General features: G+C 36.1%; 1 protein-coding gene across 3 annotated transcripts in view; it reads right to left on the bottom strand.

Annotated features, from left to right (window-relative positions):
- Positions 1–21,550, bottom strand: part of FBXL17 (F-box and leucine rich repeat protein 17) — a 497,950-nt gene that overhangs the window by 140,908 nt on the left and 335,492 nt on the right. The gene's annotated exons all lie outside the window — the stretch shown is intronic.

Genomic DNA, 21,550 nt, shown 5'->3' with positions numbered 1-21,550 from the left:
AAAGAGAATGGAAAATACGTAAGTAGTAATATTTTTAATTAGTTATGTGCTGAAATAATGATATTTTGGATATGTTTTGTTATATAAAATACATTATTAAAATGAATTTCATCAATTTCTTTTCACTTTTTTCAATGCACTTATAGAAAATTTGAAATTACATATGTAGTACACATTTGTGGCTTGCATTACATTTCTTTTTTTTTTTTTTTTAGTTTTTTTTTTTAACGTTTTTTATTTATTTTTGAGACAGAGAGAGACAGAGCATGAACAGGGGAGGGGCAGAGAGAGAGGGAGACAGAACCGGAAGCAGGCTCCAGGCTCTGAGCCATCAGCCCAGAGCCCGACGCGGGGCTCGGACACACGGACCGTGAGATCGTGACCTGAGCTGAAGTCGGATGCTTAACCGACTGAGCCACCCAGGCGCCCCGCATTACATTTCTATTAGGCAATGCTGGTCTAGAATGAGAATCAAAGATATGTGACATTCAAGCAAGTGATATACATGAGAAATACTCTCTTCAACTCAAATAAGAGGAGTCGAACTTCATTAAGAATTGTATTTGCCAACTGCTTCCTGAGTCACAGATGTTCATGTGATATTATGCAGTAGGTATTTAGCATGTTATTACATTGTCACCCAAAACGTTTTTGATCTTTAAGACAGTGATCTACAGAGATAAGATTTAAAGAACTTAATTCTAAATATCTATTTTAAATGTAAATTCTAAATATATTTAATGACATAGATGTCACTAGAATACCAGATTTCAATATGTGTGTGTGTGTGTGTGTGTGTGTGTGTGTGTGTGTGTGTGTGTTTGTTTACAAGGTCAGGAAGTCAAAAGCAAAAGCAAAAGCTCTGAGAAACCTGAGACTTGTCATCTCTTTCCCAGACTATTCCAATGTCTTCCTTACTTATTCGTCTCTTCACTGGTCTCTTCTCAGTGCAACCCATCCTCCACACCACTGCTAGAGTTCTGGTTTGGAAGATTAATTGGATTTTGTCACTTTCCTCCTCAAACACCTCCAACAACTCCCAACATTTATAGCATAAAGTCTAAATTCTTCAGAGTTAAAGCTTGCCAACATCTCAGTCCAAACCTCTTTCCACTCTCATCCCTGAGAATTTTCCACCACTAGCAAATGCTTTGCCCTTCCCAATCATGCCAAGCTTGCTCAGGAGCTCTGCTGCCCCCTGTCTCCTCCCTCTCTGGTGGTGATCTCCCCTTGCCTTTAGTGATATTCCCAGATGACTTGGGATGGCCTTTTCTATACCCTTCGGGTATCTGGTATATTGATATCTTCATAGATCACACTTATCACATTATATTGTACAGGGCTGTTGCCCCACTGAAGATCAGTTTGTGAAGGAGGAGATGAAGACAAGCATCTTGACATTATACCTTTGTGTCCCTAGATCTAGGAGAGTGACAGACATGAACTGGATCTCCAATAAATATTCACTTTTTCCCTTCATCTTAGGTATGACCCACATAAGACTCTCATGTTTTTGAAGCATCTAGTGCTTTCCTACAAATATGACCAACATCCCTACTGTTCTACTAGTTTGGAATGCTTTTCTTTTTGAAATTTGTTTCCTTTTGTTTTTACTTTTATCAGAACAATATATGTATAGTGTTTCCAAAAAAAAGTTAAATACTACAACCAGCAGTCTCATGTTGTACACTTTCTCATTTTCAAGCCCTACTTCCTAAAGTCCATGACTTCCAACTCCTTTAGGTGTTTCTTTCTATTCTTCCCTTCATTCTTATATTTCTTAGACTGTGCTCTTAAGGAGCACAAAGGCAAAAGCAGATTTATCTGAATCTTCATGCTTCCTAAAATATCTTGTAGAGTTCTTTACACATAATAGATACTCAACAAACACTTGTTGGTTGATTGAATGAATGGAAACGTGAATATTCATGTTCTCTGGTGCTTGAGCATAAACTACTCAATAGTTTCGAAAGTGAAAATGCATTCATATACCACTGTCAAGGCAAAGAAATAGGATAAAATGGGGTACCCATTAAGAACAAACAAGAAGGAGATAATGAAAGACGAGACAAGGTGGGCAGAAACCAGGCATCTTCCAAACCAAAAAAATCAGTCAGGGTAGCCGGGGAATATAGGTTACCTGAATGAGTTTTAAAATCGGATACATTTAGATTTGCATTCTAGCTGAATAACCTCAGGCAAATTACAGAACTTTCCTTGGTCTCCATTTACTTATCTGTAATTGGTGATAATGCTCTCCCCCTTCAAGATCTGCTATAAATGAGCTTCTATTATGACCTATAAATGAAAGCTGCTTTATTATTTTGTGTGCATATGGGAATAATAATAACAAAAACAACATCACCCTGACAACCTCAAAGATAAGGCTGACTTCTGGTCTAACCAGAAGCTTCTTGTACACTTACTGCTGAGGCTTCCTCAGGCGAGGGCGGAAACAGAAGGAAGTGGTTATAGTAGGTAATGGCAAATACGTGGGAAGACATGAGGACAGATTCCTTCCTTCTAAAGGCAGAATTCTACTTACATCTATATGTTAATCATCTTTTTTGTTGCTTGCTTCAGAGATTCTACCAAGAAAAATAAAGTCTCTTTTTTAAATGGCACACTCAAAAGCACAATAACAATATTTTAGAAATGACAACAGATATCTGACTGCTGCTAAAATTTAATTCATATACTTGATGGAAGAGTGTGTTTCATAAACATCCTATACTAATGTAATCCATACACTGAGTAAAAACTCTATCTTCAACTTTCTATTAAGATAGATACGCCAGGATCTCAAGACAATAAAATCTCACTAGAGAGTATCATATACCAGAACCTTAAATTGCTCTCAGCATCTCCCTGATGATTCACTGCATTAATGATAAGTGATTGGTTAAAAGCATTTAAATCAACCTTATGATCTTGAAATTTTCCATGAACAAAAACAATATCCATTTAGAAAGATCTTGCAAAAATGATTTTGTTGTATAGAAAAAGAGAAACATAGCACAATAAATTATTTTAAAGCATTTGGCTAGTGAAGTAATTTCCTCTACTAGGTGGAATATAACACAAGCCCCTGAATCGCAAAGTGCTTATAGGTGACGGGTAATCCAAAATACTTGTGCCCCCTTCCATCTACCACAGACACATGAAATTATAAAATAGGTGATGCACAAAATCATTAAGCTGATCTGAAAATATAAAACCTCAAAGCCACTAACAATATCAGAATGTTGTCCTCATAGCCCTAAATAACCTAAGGGTGGAGGGAAGAAAAATTATCTTCACATATGGTGGTAGACTTTGCTAGTTGTGCAATATTTTTTATATATAACAACTGTAACTTCTTACTAGTTGTGGTCCACTTTAGAGAAAAGAAGACCCCAAACAGAGAAATAAGGATGGTTTAAGTGGGGATGTTTTTATGTTTTTAATGAAAGCACAGGTACAAACCAAGTCTCTGAAATGGAATTAATTTCAAATTAAATGACTTTATCATTACAACTTTTTAAGTCAATGCTCATTCTAATAACAAAAGTAGAATTTAAGTAATCTGGATTTGGACATTTGAATAAATTAAAAGCGTATTTCTTTCAACTGAATTCTTTGGCTGACAGGGCATAAGAGAAATTCACTTCTTTGGGGCAGACAGCTCCCTGTGTCCTAGAATAAAAACTAAAACAAATGACAAATAAACAAAAATATATTGTGCCTAATACATTTGACATTCTATTGGTGTCTTCCTCCTGTGTTATTAAGGGCCTTTGATGACTATAATAACTACAGAGAGAGAGAGAGAGAGAGAGAGAGAGAGAGAGAGACACAGAGGGAGAGAGTAGAAGGAAAGATACACACACAGATATAATCACTGTCTTGCAAGTGGATATTTTCAAATGTCAAAAATTTCAACTCACAAATTTCTGTTATTAAATTGTACATTAAAAACCCAAATAAAAAGCTTCTCTTTCAAATACTGTTATGCTCCAGATATACAAAAAAAAATCTTTTTACTACAAAGTAGCTAGAAATGCTGGATGAAATTTAATAAGCATTCCTCAAAATACACAGCTGACTTTGTAAGAAAGCAAGCAAAAATTTAACATACAACTCAGCAATTCTTCTTATAACCATCCACTCAATATAAAAAACAAAAACAAAAACATGTGCTCATACAAAGACTTGCATGAGAGTGTTCATAGCAGGATTATTCATAATAGCAAAAATTTAGAAACAACTCAAATGTCCATTAACTGATAAACAGATAAACAAAATATGGCATATCCAAAAAACAAAACAAAACAAAATACGGCATATCCATGCAATGGGATACTATACAGCAGTAAAAAGGAATAAAACATTGAGATATGCCACAACATAAATGAATATCAAAAACATAATGCCAAGTGAAAGAGGGAGATGCAGAACACCACACCTTTTATGATTCTATTTATATGAACTGTCCAGACAAGGCAAATGTATATAGATAGAAACTAGAATAGCAGTTGCCTAAAGTTGGATATGGGAAGAGAGATTAACTGTAAACATACAAGAAGATCTTACTGGGGTGGTAGAAATACTCTAAAACTGGATTTTGGTGATAGTCATACAATTGTTAATTTACTAAAATAATTTAACTGTGTACTTAAAATGGGTGAATTTTATGTTATATAAATAAAGTTCTCCTAAAAAGAAAGTGAAAAATTTAAGGACTCCCAAATTAAGAAGAATGCCACAATTACCTGGAAGAGACTTGTTAATCTTGGTAGCCTGAGTTTAATGGCCATGTAGGCCTGAAGGGGGAAAAATGAACTCCTCTGAGAATTAAAGTCCTAAACCAACCTTCACATAAATTTGGACTGTGAATTACCCTTTAATACTGCTCTTGGAAACCTCCACCCAACTAATAAACTCAAACTCACCTGTCCAAATCGGTAGTGCCCCAGAGCTCCTGATGGAAGCAAACACAGATTTTTGGAGGCACATCCAGTAGCCCAAGTCCCACTGGAGTTCTACAGATAAAGCTCAAATCAGAGCTCACATTTAAAACACAAAACAAAAACAAGACTAAGTCCCAAAGGAGTTCAGATTTTAGATTACAAGATCATAAATGTAATAAATGTATATTTAAAGTGTTTGAGGAATAAAAAGGAAACTGAAAACATGAACAAATAAAGACTACATGAAAATGAATCAGAATTTCTACAAATCAAAACCATGATTACCCAGATTCAAAATGCAACAGACACTTAAAGAGACAATTAGACAGAGCTGAAGAAAAAATTAATTAATTGGAAGACAGATCTGAAGACAGTCTTTTATAACCCACGGAAGGATAATATAAAAGAGAGTTTAACAGACAAGAGAGTCTAATATATGATAAACTAAATTAAATTAATTAAATCTCCAGGAAAAAAGCATAGAGGTAATGGAGGAAAGGCAATGTTTGAGAACTTAATAATTGAAACTTTCCCCAAACTGATTAAAGAACTGAGTCCTTAGATCCAGGATGCTCTACAAAGTCTAAGCATGGTAAATAAGAAGAAATATATAAGTAGAGCTGTCAGAAAAACTGCAGAACGTTAAAAGGAAAAAAAAAAAGGATATTATTAGCATTCCAAAGAAAAAAGGAATCACTAAAAAGGGATGATGACTGTCAGCTCTCTCAATATAATAGAAGCCAGAAGATAGCGGAAAAGTATCTTCAAAATACTGAAAGAAAATAACTATAATTTTAAAATATTATGTACATAGCTACATATCACTCAAGAATTGGGTACCCTAAAATGTGATCTTATATTTTTAAAACATTTCTGCATAAAAGGCCCACCACACATCTTTGTTCGTGAACACAATGTTCCCCATTCTTGAATAAACTAACAAAAATGTGATCCTGCCTAATCTAAGCTATCGGGTAAGAAATTATATATTATTTTCTTAATGTATATAAGAAGTTAATAAAGAACATTTCTAAAATCAGTACACCAAAGAAATAATATCCTTTTATCACATAACATGACTTACTTGAGTAATCAATATATTTTCTACCCCCCATTGCAATTCTGAGGAAAGGTAAGCCTAGTAGGTCTCCCAAAGAAGGCTGACAGTGGGAGGTGGGAAGTCATATGGTCTGTAGGAGAAAAAGGCCTCCAGCTGGGGAAAGAGGACAGCTTGGTTTTGGCTCTGTTTCTTCCTCTGTAAAAAGTAGGGGCTTCATAGACATCAACATTTTCTGATGGCTGCTATGGCTCTCAAGCCTGATAATCTTTTAGCCCAATCCTATAGGATGAAATTTCTGTCTTCCATAATTTCAGAAGCCATAATAAAGCTAGTTGGAAATATTTCTAGGTGGAATTTGTAGCACATTATACAACACATTCTTGCAAAATTTTCCCACTAATAATTGTATTAACTAGAAGTTTCCAGTCTGGACTCCTCATCCCATTCCCCAAGCCCCAAGAGATTTAATAACAGAAACAACGGTTTTGAAAGAGGTTTACAAAACTGACAGCTTTTTTCCCCAAGAATACAGTGCTGCGTAGGGGATACTAGGTGCCAGTTTACAGGTCTTCCCAACAGTACCAAGTATATTGCTACAGTGGCAAATTTTCAATGACTTAGGTGATTTTGCTGCCTGGTGTTGGCTGGGCTTTCCCTCCCATGCAAAAACAAAATGGAAATTGAAAAGTGCTTGTACCTGCCGCTAAGTCTAGGCCATGTCTAAGGTTTCAGAATCCCCAGTGAGGCCAGGCCTAGCTAAACCAGAGTGGTCCAGAGGCTGGAACAGAGGGGTGTAAACACAGCAGTACTATCCCGTCAAATGGCTTACTCCTTTCACCTCAATTTTAGGAGTAAAATGTCTGTTTCTTTAAAACCAAAAACAAAATACAGTGCCAGGCAGAGAAAGCAAGAAATATGGTAGTAAAATGTCTGCCCTCTAATATAACATAATGCTAAATTTAAGGCCAAGTCTAACATGAAAAGATACTCAACATCACTTATTATCAGAGAAATGCAAATCAAAGCCATGAATAGATATTACCTCATACCTGTCAGAATGGCTAAAATTAACAAAACAAGAAACAATAGATTCTGGCAAGGGTGCAGAGAAAGGGGAACCCTCCTACGCTGTTGGTGGGAATGCAAACTGGTGTGGCTACTCTGGAAACCAGTAAGGAGCTTCCTCAAAAAGTTAAAAATAGAACTACCCCACGACCCAGCAACTGCACTACTACGTATTCATCCAAAGGATACAAAAATATTGATTTGAAGATATACATGCACCTGGATGTTTATAGTGGCATTATCAACAATAGCCAAATTATGGAAAGAGCCCAAATGTCCATTGACTGATGAATGGATAAAGAAGATGTGATGTGTGTATACATATATGAATGAATATTACTCAGCCATCAAAAAAGAATGGTATTTTGCCATTTGCAATGTCGTGCATTGAGCTTGAGTATATTATGCTAAGCAAAATAGGTCAAAGACAAATACCACATGATTTCACTCATATATGGAATTTAAGAAACCAAACAGATGAACATAGAGGAAGGAAGAAAAAAAAAAGAGAGACGGAGGCAAACCATAAGAGACTCTTAACTATAGAGAACAAACTGAGGGTTGTTGTAGGGGAGGTGAGGCAGGGAGATGGGCCAAACGGGTGACGGGCATTAAGGAGGGCATTTGTTATGATGAGCACTGGGTGTTACATGTAACTGATGAATCACTAAATTTTACTCCTGAAACCAATACTACATACACTATATGCTAACTAACTAGAATTTAAATAAAAACTTGAAAGAAAAAAAATAAGAAAAATAAAATTAAGGTAAAATCTAACACTGACTTAAAAATCCTACAGTGATTAGAGAGCTAACAAGCTTGTCCCTTTCTGAATGAGAAGTTGACCTTTGGTTAACTTCCTAGATCTGTTCCCCTCAAACGGTACATTAACTATGTTACTAGGCAACACTGCTTATAGTAACAATGGCAGCTAATTGGTAGACAGCATCTAAGTGGTTTAAGAGAACTATAAATACCTGAAGCGGACACCACCGCTTTGGATTTCTTTAGTGCAGTCATTCTTGTAACGATTCATGTAACTTTCAGGGATGCTAGATGTGTGCCTATTGACCATTACAAGAGACATTCGTTCATGGGGGTATGAAATTTCTAAGCCAGGGCAGTGCCCACACCCACACCATGTGGATCTCATCTCCTTGCACTTGAACTTTCATCTGGTGGTGAAAGAAAATACTTCCCTGACTGCTGGGTGAGCTGTGTGATGGACTGGTGCAAGGCCTCCTAGAGAAGAGGACTGTCCTCTGGCAAGCGAAGGTTCCCATCCTCATCCTTCTGAATAAACTGTGCCAATGGTGGTCTACGATGGCTAAAAGTCTAAGTGTTCAGTTGAAGGTGGGCAAAGCATCCGAATGTTTAATTTTTTGTGTTTCTTATGGTTTTAGGTCTATAACCCAGGACAAACAGCATAATGCTAAAGTCACGGACAAATTAATTTTAATAATATTTGTATTGGTTCTTTCAAGAATTTTTTTAGAAGGTTCATTGTAGTTGCTCTATGATAAACAGATGGTAAGGTAAGATGACAAATAGGAAATACAATTAAGTGGCCAGTGCAGTTATCAGTGGAGCTGGCTTTATTTGAGATATATTTCAAGAGTAGAGCTGCCCTGGCTTATTAGTGGATGTGATGAGAGGTATAAAGAAGAGTGAAGCATCAGGGACACCTAACTTTCGGCTGGAATAACACGGTGAACAGCAATGCCATTTACTGAGTCAGAGGAGACCAGCAGTGGTTATAAAGAAGTGATAGAAATGGTGGTGAAGAATAAACAGGCTTCTACTCTGCATTTAGATTAACCCCCTGAAAAGTAAGTACTTACATACGGCAGTGTGGGGAAATGATGCTTTGAGAAAAGTGATAATACGGATCCAGTTTTATAATCAGAATTATATACTTAATTCCTTTTACAGGAAGTGGGGATGAATAAAGAAGAAAAAGTAAGAAAGGCAAAACACAGCTTTAAGTGTGCAGCACATCATGTGTTAAATTGAAACAACCCCAAAGTTCAACTTCCTTTACTGTTCAAGGAGAAAATCCTTCACTATGTACTTCAGGATAAAGGATTTGCAACTATATGGTGCTTGAGAAATATGCTATTGCTGTAATTTAACTCACTGTATGTGGGCTTCAAGATGCACAGTGGCATTCCAAACCAACTTTTAAAGAAAATTGCATGGAATTTTCAAGACATCAGGAGCGTTCTTTAAAGTTATGCAGAGAAAACGGATTTTTGATAGTTATGAATTACATTTAGTGCTGCCAGATTGCAGGGAACACTCTCTTTGCCTCAGTATGGTTAGAATTACTGTTGACAAAGTTTTAATTTAAATTTTAAGGATTTAAATGGAAGAATATAGGTCACTGAATTTTCATTCATTGTGTAAGTATTACTAGTGGCAGAAAGCAAGCTTTGTTAGTGAGGGTCCAATTTTGGCCCTGGAGTCCATCTTTTCTGTAGTAGTTGGGAATTGAGTATGTGTTAGTGGGAATAATTTGGCCCTCAGTCAGTCAATCAGTGGACTGAACACGCACAGTTAGAAACCTGCCTGGCACAGAACAGAAGCTTGGTTCAGAAATAATAAATGCATTTTTGAGACAGACTCAAGTCCACACAATTCATTTATTACAATCACAAGCTAGAAGGGATTCGATCTTTCCTAGCAGGTTGTAGATTTAGATAGATTTGCAATAGTTGGAAAACACACTACACAGCCCTGAAGTCTAATTCTACAATTTTCAACTGGTTTCCTAAAGTTGAAAAACAGAGGTAAATATTTGTAGAGCCCACTGCATATAAAAAGATGTTTTCAAGAGCCTTGCCATATCCAGGAAACCATAAGAAATTATAGTAGGTGTCTAATTTAAACGTTGTATCTTAAAATAACAAATGTAAAAGTATATGCTATATAAACTATTAAAAATAAAGACCACTTCCTGGAAGAGGAATTTAAAAACTGTATTTTTTCATAAATCCGCATGAGTAGAGTAAGTTTCAGATCAACAATCTAGCAAAAGGATGAAGTATGAGTAGCACAAGAAAACCAGCATACTGTGGAAAGGCATAGCCTTTTGAGCCTTTGTGTGTGTAGGGGAGAGGGTCTTTCTTCAGGTTTGTGCTGTTTGGTGTCCCATTGTCCTCATTGGCCCCCAGCTCTAGAATCTGTGTTTTCCTCCAGAGAATGATGAGTATAATGGGTAATACTGACACGTATAGCACATACTCGTGTGCATTCCCTAAATGTGCTCTAGCCCCAAAACGTTGTTGAAGTAAGAACACAACAGAAATTTGGAGGGATATGCATATGGGGAGGAGGTGACTGGCTTTCATAATAACACATGTCACAAGCATGTAAATAATTAATAACAGTATACTGGTTAAGTACCACATGCCAAAAGCTGTGACAACAAAGAACCCAAAAATTATGTGCAAATTTCAATATGCTTGCTAAACTCACCCCTCCTTCTGCTGCTCAAGAAAATTTTGCCAGAATCCAAGTGAGTGAAAAGAAGAAATTACTAAATTTGTTCTAATTTTTAATTCTTTAGAAAATAAATCCTTTCCAAACCTTGATTGCAAGGTGTGTTGTGATGGCAAAGTTGAAAACGAATGCTTTAAAGGATTTCATGTGATTTCTTATGTAAACCAGAGCAGAAGGTATAATTCTCAGAAAAAGCCAAGTACATTTGCCTCAACATAAAATAGGACTGATTGAATTTCAAACTCTTCGTTTATTTTGTAGAGCTGAAATGTTAAGTTCCTTATTGCTGTTCAAAATTGGCTTCAATTGTATGCTATTATATATGTATAATTATATATATATATATATTATTCTCATTCACTTGAAAGAAGTGTTTGGTTACTATAGGATGTACGTGATTTAAAATTTCAAATATATTCTCAAGCACATTCAGAATGTCATGCTGGATGATTTCAGCTTGGTCATGAGCTGCTTCACGCACGCCGGTCTTGTCCTCAGTACACCAGAGAAGCATCTCTGGACTTCTAATCTCCAAATCTGACTTTCCAAGGCTGACTTCAGAGAGATTCTCAGATAGACAGAGGGCAGGGAAGGGGATGGAGCCTACCAGGGTATTATTGTGATTTTAAATCTAAAAGAACAGAAGAATCCTTTCTGAGAGGAAATACAATATCTTCAAAGCAAAACTGCTTTCTTGGAGAAGCTCCTAGACATAAATGTGAAGAAAGAGATAGTAGGAAGGGAAAAAGTGGGAAATTTCATCTAAGAAAGAGAGAGAGATGATTAAAAGTCATCATTCAATCATCAGACAGTACTCAGCTAGTTTCTACTCATTTTTTCTTCTAAGAATGATGTACCACACAAAAGTATCATGGTAAGCAAGTTGTACATTCTATCACTATAAAGGTCGTTCATTTTGAAAGGCTACATTATATAACAAACAGAAACCTACCCTAACTCACTGAAGACAGACAGAATTTTCTTTTGTTTACTTCTTATTTCCAATTTTTAAAATCTCCTTTTCTCTGCCCACATTCAGTCATTCGTAATAAAAGACAAGTCGCTTTCAGGTACTCAGCACACATTGCACACAGACACACACAGGCTGGATCAGCCACGTCAACTCCACACAATTGTTTGAAAAGTTGAAAAGTTCAAACTATTTATTTAATGTCATGCAGATAAACCCAAGAAAAGGAACATATTTGACAGATACATTTTAGGTGACTGAGTCTTATAAACCCAAGGAAATGTTTTAGGATAAGCGTTAAAATGAACACTTTAATATTTAAAAGTACACTGGATTTACCAAATTAGGAAATTAACAAAACTACCTTTTTGCCTCAGGAGAAAGTTCCATTTAGTAACTATCTAAGGTGAAATCAATCATCAAGAGAATCTCTTTGGTTCTCTTACTCCCAAAGATAGGAGACAGAAGCACCACTAACCCCTTATTCCATAGATAATAAAAGCAACATGTGGGATTTGATGAGCATGGGAAGATTGGCATCTGCTACCCCAAGAAGAATGGTGACCATTCTGTAGCAAGGAAATTCATCAGTTTTCTACTCCTGAGCAGGTCACTGACAGACATATTTCTTACCTATACACCGAAGGAGAAGTTGAACCACAGCAGCCTCAACTCCTGGTTATTCTGGTAAGTGATAAAATCAATTTAGTGAGAGTCCAACAAGCATTTTAAATGCAAAACGTATTTTTCACGGTAAGACAAGAAAGTATGAAGGCCCTGAATGAGATTATAGAAGACCATACAGTTTGAACAATTTTCTACTTACTTCCAAATGGATCCAAGAGGTCTAATTTTACACTTAACTTAAAACAAATGCAGCAAACAAATCATAAACAAAATCAGAAGGAAACTCCAAAAAGCTGGAGTAGCTAAAATGTAAAATTACTTCTCCCTTCTAATTCCCACCTCTAACTTCTCCAAAAGCAGAACATGCAGGTAAGATGAAGAGAGTGTTGGATACAAGGAACTAGAAATTTCTAGTGTGTTGGGAATCTCTAAATGAGGATGCTTTAAAACTCAGGGGCTGAATTGCTGAGTTGTAATGGGAAGGTTGGACTTGTGATGAAATACAGAATAAGTTTTAAGCTGGAGGAACAAAAGAAAACAATAATAGTCTTATATGGTGACATAAGATTCAGAGCACAACAGACTTTAAAAGATGAAATTTTCTAAATTAAAAAAAAGAGCCTAATTCACTCAAAGAACCAGAGCTCTTTAGAAAAGCAGCTGATGCCACGTCTCTAATATGAAATGCACAAAGCCTGTTGTATCTGACGTAATCAGTCTATATCAAAGGCACATAGGAACCAACTTGAAGAAGCTTCCATTACCAAAGATAGGACAAACTGACTGTAAGGGATTGCTGAGTTTATAATGATAATTCAACAACAACAACAACAACAACAACAACAACAACAACTCTTCACTGGCACCTTTGGAGGATGATGGAAACATAAAGAGAGGAAAGCTAGTAAATAAAAAGAAAAAGTCATGTATTAGTCTTTTCTTTCCTATATAAATTGAACGCAGGTAGACCAAAAAGTTGATCATGGAAAGTTGTTATTACTATAAGGAAGCGCTGCTAAAAAAAGAAAAGAGAAAGACCTTCTATAAAGTCTGTAAAGCTCAATCCTATCAGTGTTAGTGGACATAATGATGTGAGCCTAACTAGTGACAGACATGCAGTAAAATCAATTATTTTAATGTTCAATTTATATTTTATTGTAAATGCTACCACTTTCTAAGGGGAAACATAATAAGTGTTTTTGTTTTGTTTTAAAATAAATCAGATGCCAAGTATCTTAAGTAGGTAATTAGCAAATAATGAAAAAAGATTTAGTCAAACATCAGCTGGGGAGAGTAAAATCATTTCAAAGAGAGGGTGAAACCCTAGAGAATGCTTGCAAGTGGAGGAGATGTGGTTTGATGCTTTAGAAGGAAGAGATGCAGGTCTCGTTTTTTTTTCTCCCTTTCTACTCCTCCTTTTCATATCTCAGAAAATGGGGAGCTCTAAAATTAAAGGGCATAGAGGAGGTAGAGTGCAAAGCCACACCGAAGAGAGAGTCCATTCTGACTTTTCTGAGAACATTCTTGGAAGAGGCTCTCCTAAGGGAAGGAAAGGAAGGGGCACCTGAGACAGGTGATGACACTGAGGCCCCAGGAACTTCTGGGCTCAGGTTCAAGGGAGATGAACTTAAAGAGGAGCACAACTGCTTATGTTTTTGAGAACGGTATGACTGCTTATCTCTAGAAATAACTGTACTTTTAAAAAGTTGCTATGAAATTATGTCATTTAGTATTGGCTAAAATTGCTTTTAAAGACTGTTTCAATGAAAAAAATCATTTGTATATGAAAAACAGAGACATTTGAGGAGTTATCTACACATAATCCAGTAAATGATTTGAAGTAGGAGATTTTAGTTCCAGATTTGCTAATTAATTAAAACCTGTCTGGGCTCAACTTTCTCCTCTACTAAAAAAGAGCAATAATATTTCTGCTTCCTTCATAAATTTGGGGGAAAATTAAAATTTTTTTAGTGTTTACTTATTTTGAGAGAACGAGAGAGAGGGAGAGAGAGAGGGAGCAGGGGAGGGGCAGAGAGAGAGAAAGGACACAAAGGATCCAAAGCAGGCTCTGTGCTGACAGCAGGAGCCCCACGCAGGGCTTGAACTCATGAACTATGAGATGATGAGCTGGGCTGAAGTCAGATGCTTAACCGACTGAGCCACCCAAGTGCCAATTCTGGGGAATAATTTAGGTAAGAGATGTAAGAAAAATTTTTTACTTATGAAGAATTATATATAGTGTTGAAATTATTAAGAAAATATTTGTTGAATACATGATTACACATTGAACATCAATGAGAGTCTCCATCTTCTGGCTAGGGAATGTTTAATCACAGCATGCAACTGATATTTGGTGCTGGCATTAACAAACTTATGGTGAATAAGCACATTAAACCTATTAAGTTCTGTAACTATATAATTAGATCTTACAGGGTAGCTTTGTGACAGTGTTTGTCCACAGATGGACAAACATGGTGGCGTGCAATTCAGTCACATTTCTTAAGCTCTGACAACTGGGAAAATCTAGCAAAGCTTTCTTAGTAATAAATACTTTTAAGCACATCACTGACCTATGAGTGATTATACAAGAGACTGACTTACTATTAAATCCTTATCATGCCACTACTTAACAAACTATGTGAACCTGAGCCTTTCTAGGCCTCAGTTTCCACATCTGTAGGCCTGAATATTAACAGTACTATCTAAAGTGGGGCATTAAGGGGGTTAAATAATGCCTACAGAAAACACCTAAAAAATGTTAACTATTCTATCATTATGATTATTGTCATGAAAGTTTACATTAGATTTCTTTCAATTGAACTGGATACTTGATTAGTAGTTAGAATCCAAAGTAGTGTTTCCTTTTATATATGTTAAGTGAAGTTGTTACCATGGGAATGGTGAATAAGACAGGAAAAGTTGAGATGAAAGTTGGAACTTACCCTGAATTTTCAACTAGAATATTTTCATAAGGTTTCTTCAAAATTTGCCCGTGTGTGCACGTAATCACTTTGGATGATTTCTGTTCTTTCTTTAGATTAACCAACGCATACAAACTCATCCATTCAGACACCTGTTCTTGCTCTGAGCCTTTCCTAGGGCTGTACTACCTCAAATGCCCTTCCTTCTCATCTCTGTCCTCCCATGCCTCTTCCATTACAGACGCTTCCCCAGTGATTTCAATCCCTGATGACCGGCCCCTCAAAACCCTATATCTCGTAGGGTCTATTTTTTTTCTTTGACCTCATCATATTGTTTAATCTGTTAAAAAACTTTTCACTGTTTCTATCTTCCTTCTCAATGTTAAAGAGTAAACTTCCTATCCAACTCCTATCCTCCACGGCACCCAGCCAGCAGTTATACAGTAAACATCTGCGGAATGAAACAAAACATAAAACCAGTCCAGAATAAATCGCAGGATTAGAAGGAATTTAAACATCATATAGGTCAATTCCTTACTCAATGCTTCCATCTTTCCACATTCTCCTAAAGAGATTATCTCAGCTTGAATAACTCTTTTTTTAAAAAATTTTAAAAGTGATCTTTACAGTCAATGTGGGGCTCCAAACCACAACCCCAAGATCAAGAGTAGCATGCTCCACTGACTGAGCCAGCCAGGTGCCCCTCAGCTTGAATAATTCTTGTAATAGAGAACTCACTACTATTCAAGGCATCTATTTTCAAGAAGGTTTAAACACTAGGAAATTGTTTCTCATGTAGGATACTGGAAACATAGTATTATTGCAATTATCTTGGTGTTCATTGTAGTCCCCTTTAGATCTAGTTGTCACTGATAATAATAAAAATTCAATAATAATACAGCATACTACACAGAAAACAAATGCTTAGAATGCATACTCTCAAAAGTGTGTGATTTGGGACAAATTTCTTTATCTATAATAGGCCTCCTTTATAAGATTAATGTTAAAAACAGCTAATTAAAATTAAAATTAAATGCTAAATTTTAGAAATGTTAGAAGTAATTGAGGAAAGTTGGAAAGTGAATATTTTAGTTAATGATTCAGTTAAATATAGAAATTTAGTATTTATTTATAAAAAAACTAATTAATTTAGAGCAATAACATACATGCATCTGGAGGTATAAGAAAGTTTAGGAGCAAGCAAATAGAAATTGGTCCATTTGTCTTGCTAATGTAGGTTAAAGGTTTCTTAATTTAAAAAAAAAAAACTTCTTATATTAATGAAGCTAAAGCTGGCCTGTGAATTGGTTATGGGAGCATTAGCTTGAAGAAACGTCTTTAGTCCTTCTCAATAGATTTGAGATTCTGTAGTCTGTTATGTCAAGGCAGAGTGATAAGCATTGTTACTGCTCAGCCTTTTACTTCAAGGTTATGTAGATGCAGTCTTAGGATGACCTAGGAAATAGGGAAGAAAGTCAACAATTTCTTTGCTGTTGAGTAAAGAAAAACATTCAGAAAAAATTGCAATTAAATATCAAATGTTTGGTGAGAAATTACGACAATTACTGAGAAGAAAAAAATGAATATAATATTTGCTAAGTACAACAGTAGGTATATCAATCTAGCAGTGAGGAACTTCAGGAATAGAAATAGAGAATTAGAAGTGAAAAGAAGTAACTTTCAAGATGGACACATAAACAAGGGAAATTTGCAACAATAGAAGATTCAGCAATTTAGTACTATTTTGTTAGAAACAATAAAAGCTATCTATATTTAAATGATAGAATGGAAAGAAAGCATGAATAATCAACAGTAAACAATAAGACATTCTTTTTGACTTGCAAATGTATTTTCTAAAGTTCTTCTCTGTCACTTTACAACTATTAGAGTTATTCCTGCTGACAAAGGGAGCTGAATCTTACCCAACAATCTTGGAACACTTTGAAATACAATTTGAAAATGAAACAAAATGTAAAAGGAAAAACCAGAGATTTAATTTTAAATGGAATATCATTGTATGTAATGCATACCTAATAATATGAAAAATAAAGTAATATAAAAAGAGCAAAATTATTTTTGGTATGAGACTTTTTCTTGAATACTTTATCAGTGTTGGTTTGACAAGAAAAGATGAAGCCCTCTTGATACGAGTGTAATCCAGAATACTTGTCAGGGTTTCTTTTTGTCTCTTCAGCGTGCATACTTGTTTTGATAATGCATCCAGGATCCCAATCTGAGTTAACAAACAGCTGAAGAGATCTGGTATCTCAAGAAGAGGTAGGGAATGCACAACCTATAAATCTTTCAATAATGTTCAAAGTTCAACAAGGCTGGGGTGAGGCGTGGATTACACCAAAGCACAGATTAATGTCAGCAGGCCACTCCCTGCCATTCTTCCTGTCTGGAAGAAGATGCATTACTTTTTTTTTTTTTTTTCCTTTTTTTTAAATGAGCAAGTTAGTCCTGTCCTCTCAATCCCATCAGAATGAAATCTCCAGGAATACAGAAACTATATATGTCTTGCACGTAGCATGGAACACATCACATAGTAGGTGCTGAATCAATCTGCTGACAGAATGAATACGTATCACGTCTTCTGTGCAGCAGGCCAACTGAAATGACATCTGAAATGATCACCAAGGGAATAGTGACCTCCTTCACTTGGGAGACTTTTAGCTCAGAGCAATCCAAAAGCTTTTGTGGCAAGCCTTGAGGTTAGGTTTAAAAGTCCCAAATCAGGCAGAAGACCAATGGCAAGCAGAAGAAGGGGTAACCAAAGACTGTGCTGAAAGAGTAGCCCCAGGGCCTGTGGGAGAGACAGAGGAGCCTGTGGAACAGCACAGAATGACCCTGTGGGTTGTCAGTGACCTTGTAGGCCCCAAATATCGATGTCAGAGTTAAGTGTTTACAGTCCTCTTTAATTAAAGGTTATTTGACAACTTGAGAGGGAAAGCAAAAAGATATCCTCTAGAGTGTATTTCTAGGGCCCTTAGGAGTGCTAAGGTCAAAGGAAATGTGATAACAACCCAGAAAGAAAACAGGGCCCTTTTTACAACTGCTCCCTGACATAGGGCCACACTGGTAAAACTCACTATGGAAACGCTAGGGGAGGTAAGTGCTTTATTCATCCATCCCATTCATCCCACCACATGCTCTGTGCCATGCAGTCCAAGACAGACTGGCTCTGATGCCCACAGGCTTGAAGGATACACATGACTTTCTACACCTCGTATTCCTTTTAATCCCAGGGATACAATTTTCCAGAGGAGAACTTTGAACAGAAAAGCGTTTGAAGGTAAGCAGAAAGTAGGTTAAAAACTATCAGCTGACAAATTCTTATAGGAACAAAAGAAAAGCATAAGGGGAGCCAGGAGAAAATTACCCAAACAAAAATGAAGAAGCGATGAGGAAAAAACTAGGGAGGCAAACGAAAGATTTTAAACTTTCTGCTGCATCTTTCCCTTTATTCCCTACTAATAAGAATGTGGTTGACATAGCTTAGGTATGTAAGTCAATGAGGCAAGTACAGGTCAAACTTCTAGATCATGATTCCCACAGACAGGAAAGCCACACTTGGAGGAAGAGGAGGAGGAGGAGAGCCGATTCTTCTTCAGAGAAAGAGATGATTCTATTATTTTAAGAACTGCTAATTAATGAGTACCCACTTATGCCACTAGGTACAACGCAGATGTTTTATATTCATATTCGCTACCTTTTATGGTACATTTTATTATGTGCTTAATAGATGACAAAACTAGGAGGTTAAGTAACTTGCTCAAGGTCATAAAGAAAAGTAGAAGCAAAGCTGGATTCTAACCTAACTCTCTGACTCCTAAGTTTGAGGGATTTTCCCCCCACGATACTGCCTACATAACATGTATTTGTTCAGGGAAAGAAGAGTGACGATATTAGATTTCTCTTCAGGGAGCAATTTCCCAAGACTATATTTTCCATTTAGCTGTGCCTGAATTATTGATTTGTTTATAATTGCCATCCTTTACCATAAAGATCTATGTTCAATATGGGAATAAGAAGCCTATTAGAATGATAGTTTTCTTCATGACGACTATATCATACATCAATTAAAATGAACATAACTTCATAACAGCCTGGCCAGGTGTTGCTAAGTACTATAATACCGCATTCAACATCTGTGAGAATCTTGACAAAAATTACAAATGACACGCCAGGCGGGCTGCTGTTTCTGAATCAATGCATTCTGCAAAAAACTTCAAAAATCTTGGGATACTATAATGAAAGCATGTACAAACACAGCATCACAGAGGGAGGAGATGAGGATGAGACTAACTAGCTCGAATATGAGTAAAGCAATAGGAAGCAGAATTATGGAGGAGTCTCTTAAAGGATGAAACTCCCTCAGTATCAGGTATGCATCAAATTTCACAATTTTAAGTAGCCTTAATAATCTAAAAGTTCTACGGAATATATCTCTACTTATCCAGCTAAAGAAGAAAATAGGCATCTGTTTTTCCATCCTAAAATTTATAATTAACACAGAGCAAGGGATCACAGCCAGCCTCCCCCAGCAGAGCACTTACCTCCAATAACACACTGTTTCTCTGGTTAACAAAGGATAATCCTTTTGCTGTCTTTCTGACAAAAATTATTCATGTGTTATCAGCATGTTACCAGGGAAAAAGAGATGAACGGATCTGAACTTTCAATAATTTGTTTTAATTTCATAATCAAATAGCAATTATAGTACAATCGCATAAACTATCGACCTTTACCCCTCCTCCTCAATTGTGCCCCAACATTTTGAAGAACAGAATCAATAGATGAACACTGACTTTCACCATGAACCTTTGAATACCTAAAACCTCAGGAAAGATGGAAGAGAGATGACGTGAGACAGAGAGCTTAACGCTGAAAGAACTAAGATACTGGAAATATTGTGACAGATTTCTCATCAACATGGCAAGGAAGTCCCCTAAATGTCCATCTCTGGTGCTTTCAGATGGACTGGATCAGTTGTTCTCAACTTTGGCTGATATAACATCATTTAGGAAGGTTTTATAAAACCTTTGCCTGGGCCCCACCTCACAGAAATTCCGATTTAATTACTCTTGAATAAGACTCAGGAATCAATATGCTTTAGAAATTCCCCAGGTGATCCTAATGTGCAGAAATCCACTGACTTAAATAATTCAGAGATATGAATAAATGTAAATCATATTGGCAAGGTTTTAACATAGTTTTCACCTCACTGGAAGAAAAGAATTCTAAAATTTCTAAACACCAAAACATGATAATTTCAATAAACAATAGCAATAAATAATAACAACAGACAACAGCAACGTTAACAATAAAAACCTCTTCCAAAACCCAGGAAAGGAAAAAGGGTAGAAGAATTTTGTATAAAAATTTTTCTCTCTCCACCTCCTATAGAGGAAAGCAACATTTTTCAGTGCTAATCATTAGACCTGGTACCAGGTACATAAATATGAATCAGACATGGATTCCCCATTTTTAAAAATGAGGACACTGAGCCTCAGAGATGTGAAGGAACTTCTCTATGGCCAAAGAACAGATAAAGAACAAAGCTTGAACTTGATCAAGTCTCAAGTCCAAAGATTTTTCTCCTCTCTGTATCTTCTGAATCATTTCTTTGCACTTGCTAACTTAGGTGCTGGGACAGAGTGTCATTTTAGCAATATTTTCCACTGTAGGACCCTTGAAGAGTTCATTCTAAGGAACTTAATCCATAGCTCTAGTGGCAATTAGCAATCTGACATTGGCACTGAATAAGTAAAGAAGAGAAATATATAAAATTAGACTGGAGGGGCAGGTAGGAGACTAAGAGTAAAGGAGCTTGAATGCTAAGTAAAGAGTTTGGAATGAATGAATATATTAGCTGATTAACAAGTCCATAGGTATTGAGTATATGCCCTGGGTTGGACAGAGAGAACTCTCTAAGGTCTAGACAATAGGGAGATATTGAAGGTTTTAGAATTACTGTATCTAAGGGGCAATCTAATATGCCAAACCAGAAAACAAACTATAAGAAAAGAAAAACCTATCAAAACACTCCTTTTGCCTGGTATAAGTAAGAAAAACAAAACAAAACAAAAACCAACAACCCAAAAACATTATGAATAAATCAACATAAGGCTCATTTACCATTATAAAAAACAAACTCTGAAAAGAAATTAGCATTATTTTAAGACAAATCTTGTTTTATGTTATTTTTTATTATAGCTGCATAGAATTTTTCTAAAGGCTGAATTTAGTAGCCGATAAAATACAACTCTCCAACCCAGGACAGATGGTCAGCATGACATCCTAGGATTGGAGTCATTTATTAGCATATGTCAGAGTTAACAATAAAAAAACTTGATGAATTATTAGTTTCCCTCAAGGTAGAAAGCATATTCTCAAATTTAAATGAACAAATTAAAAAAATCAGAAAAGAGGAAAGAAAACCATTTCAGTC

The sequence above is a fragment of the Panthera onca genome, chromosome A1 (assembly GCF_046562875.1).
Source record: "Panthera onca isolate mPanOnc1 chromosome A1, mPanOnc1 haplotype 2, whole genome shotgun sequence".
In the NCBI taxonomy this organism is placed as follows: Eukaryota; Metazoa; Chordata; class Mammalia; order Carnivora; family Felidae; genus Panthera; species Panthera onca.
This window is presented reverse-complemented; position numbering and strand designations above follow the sequence as displayed.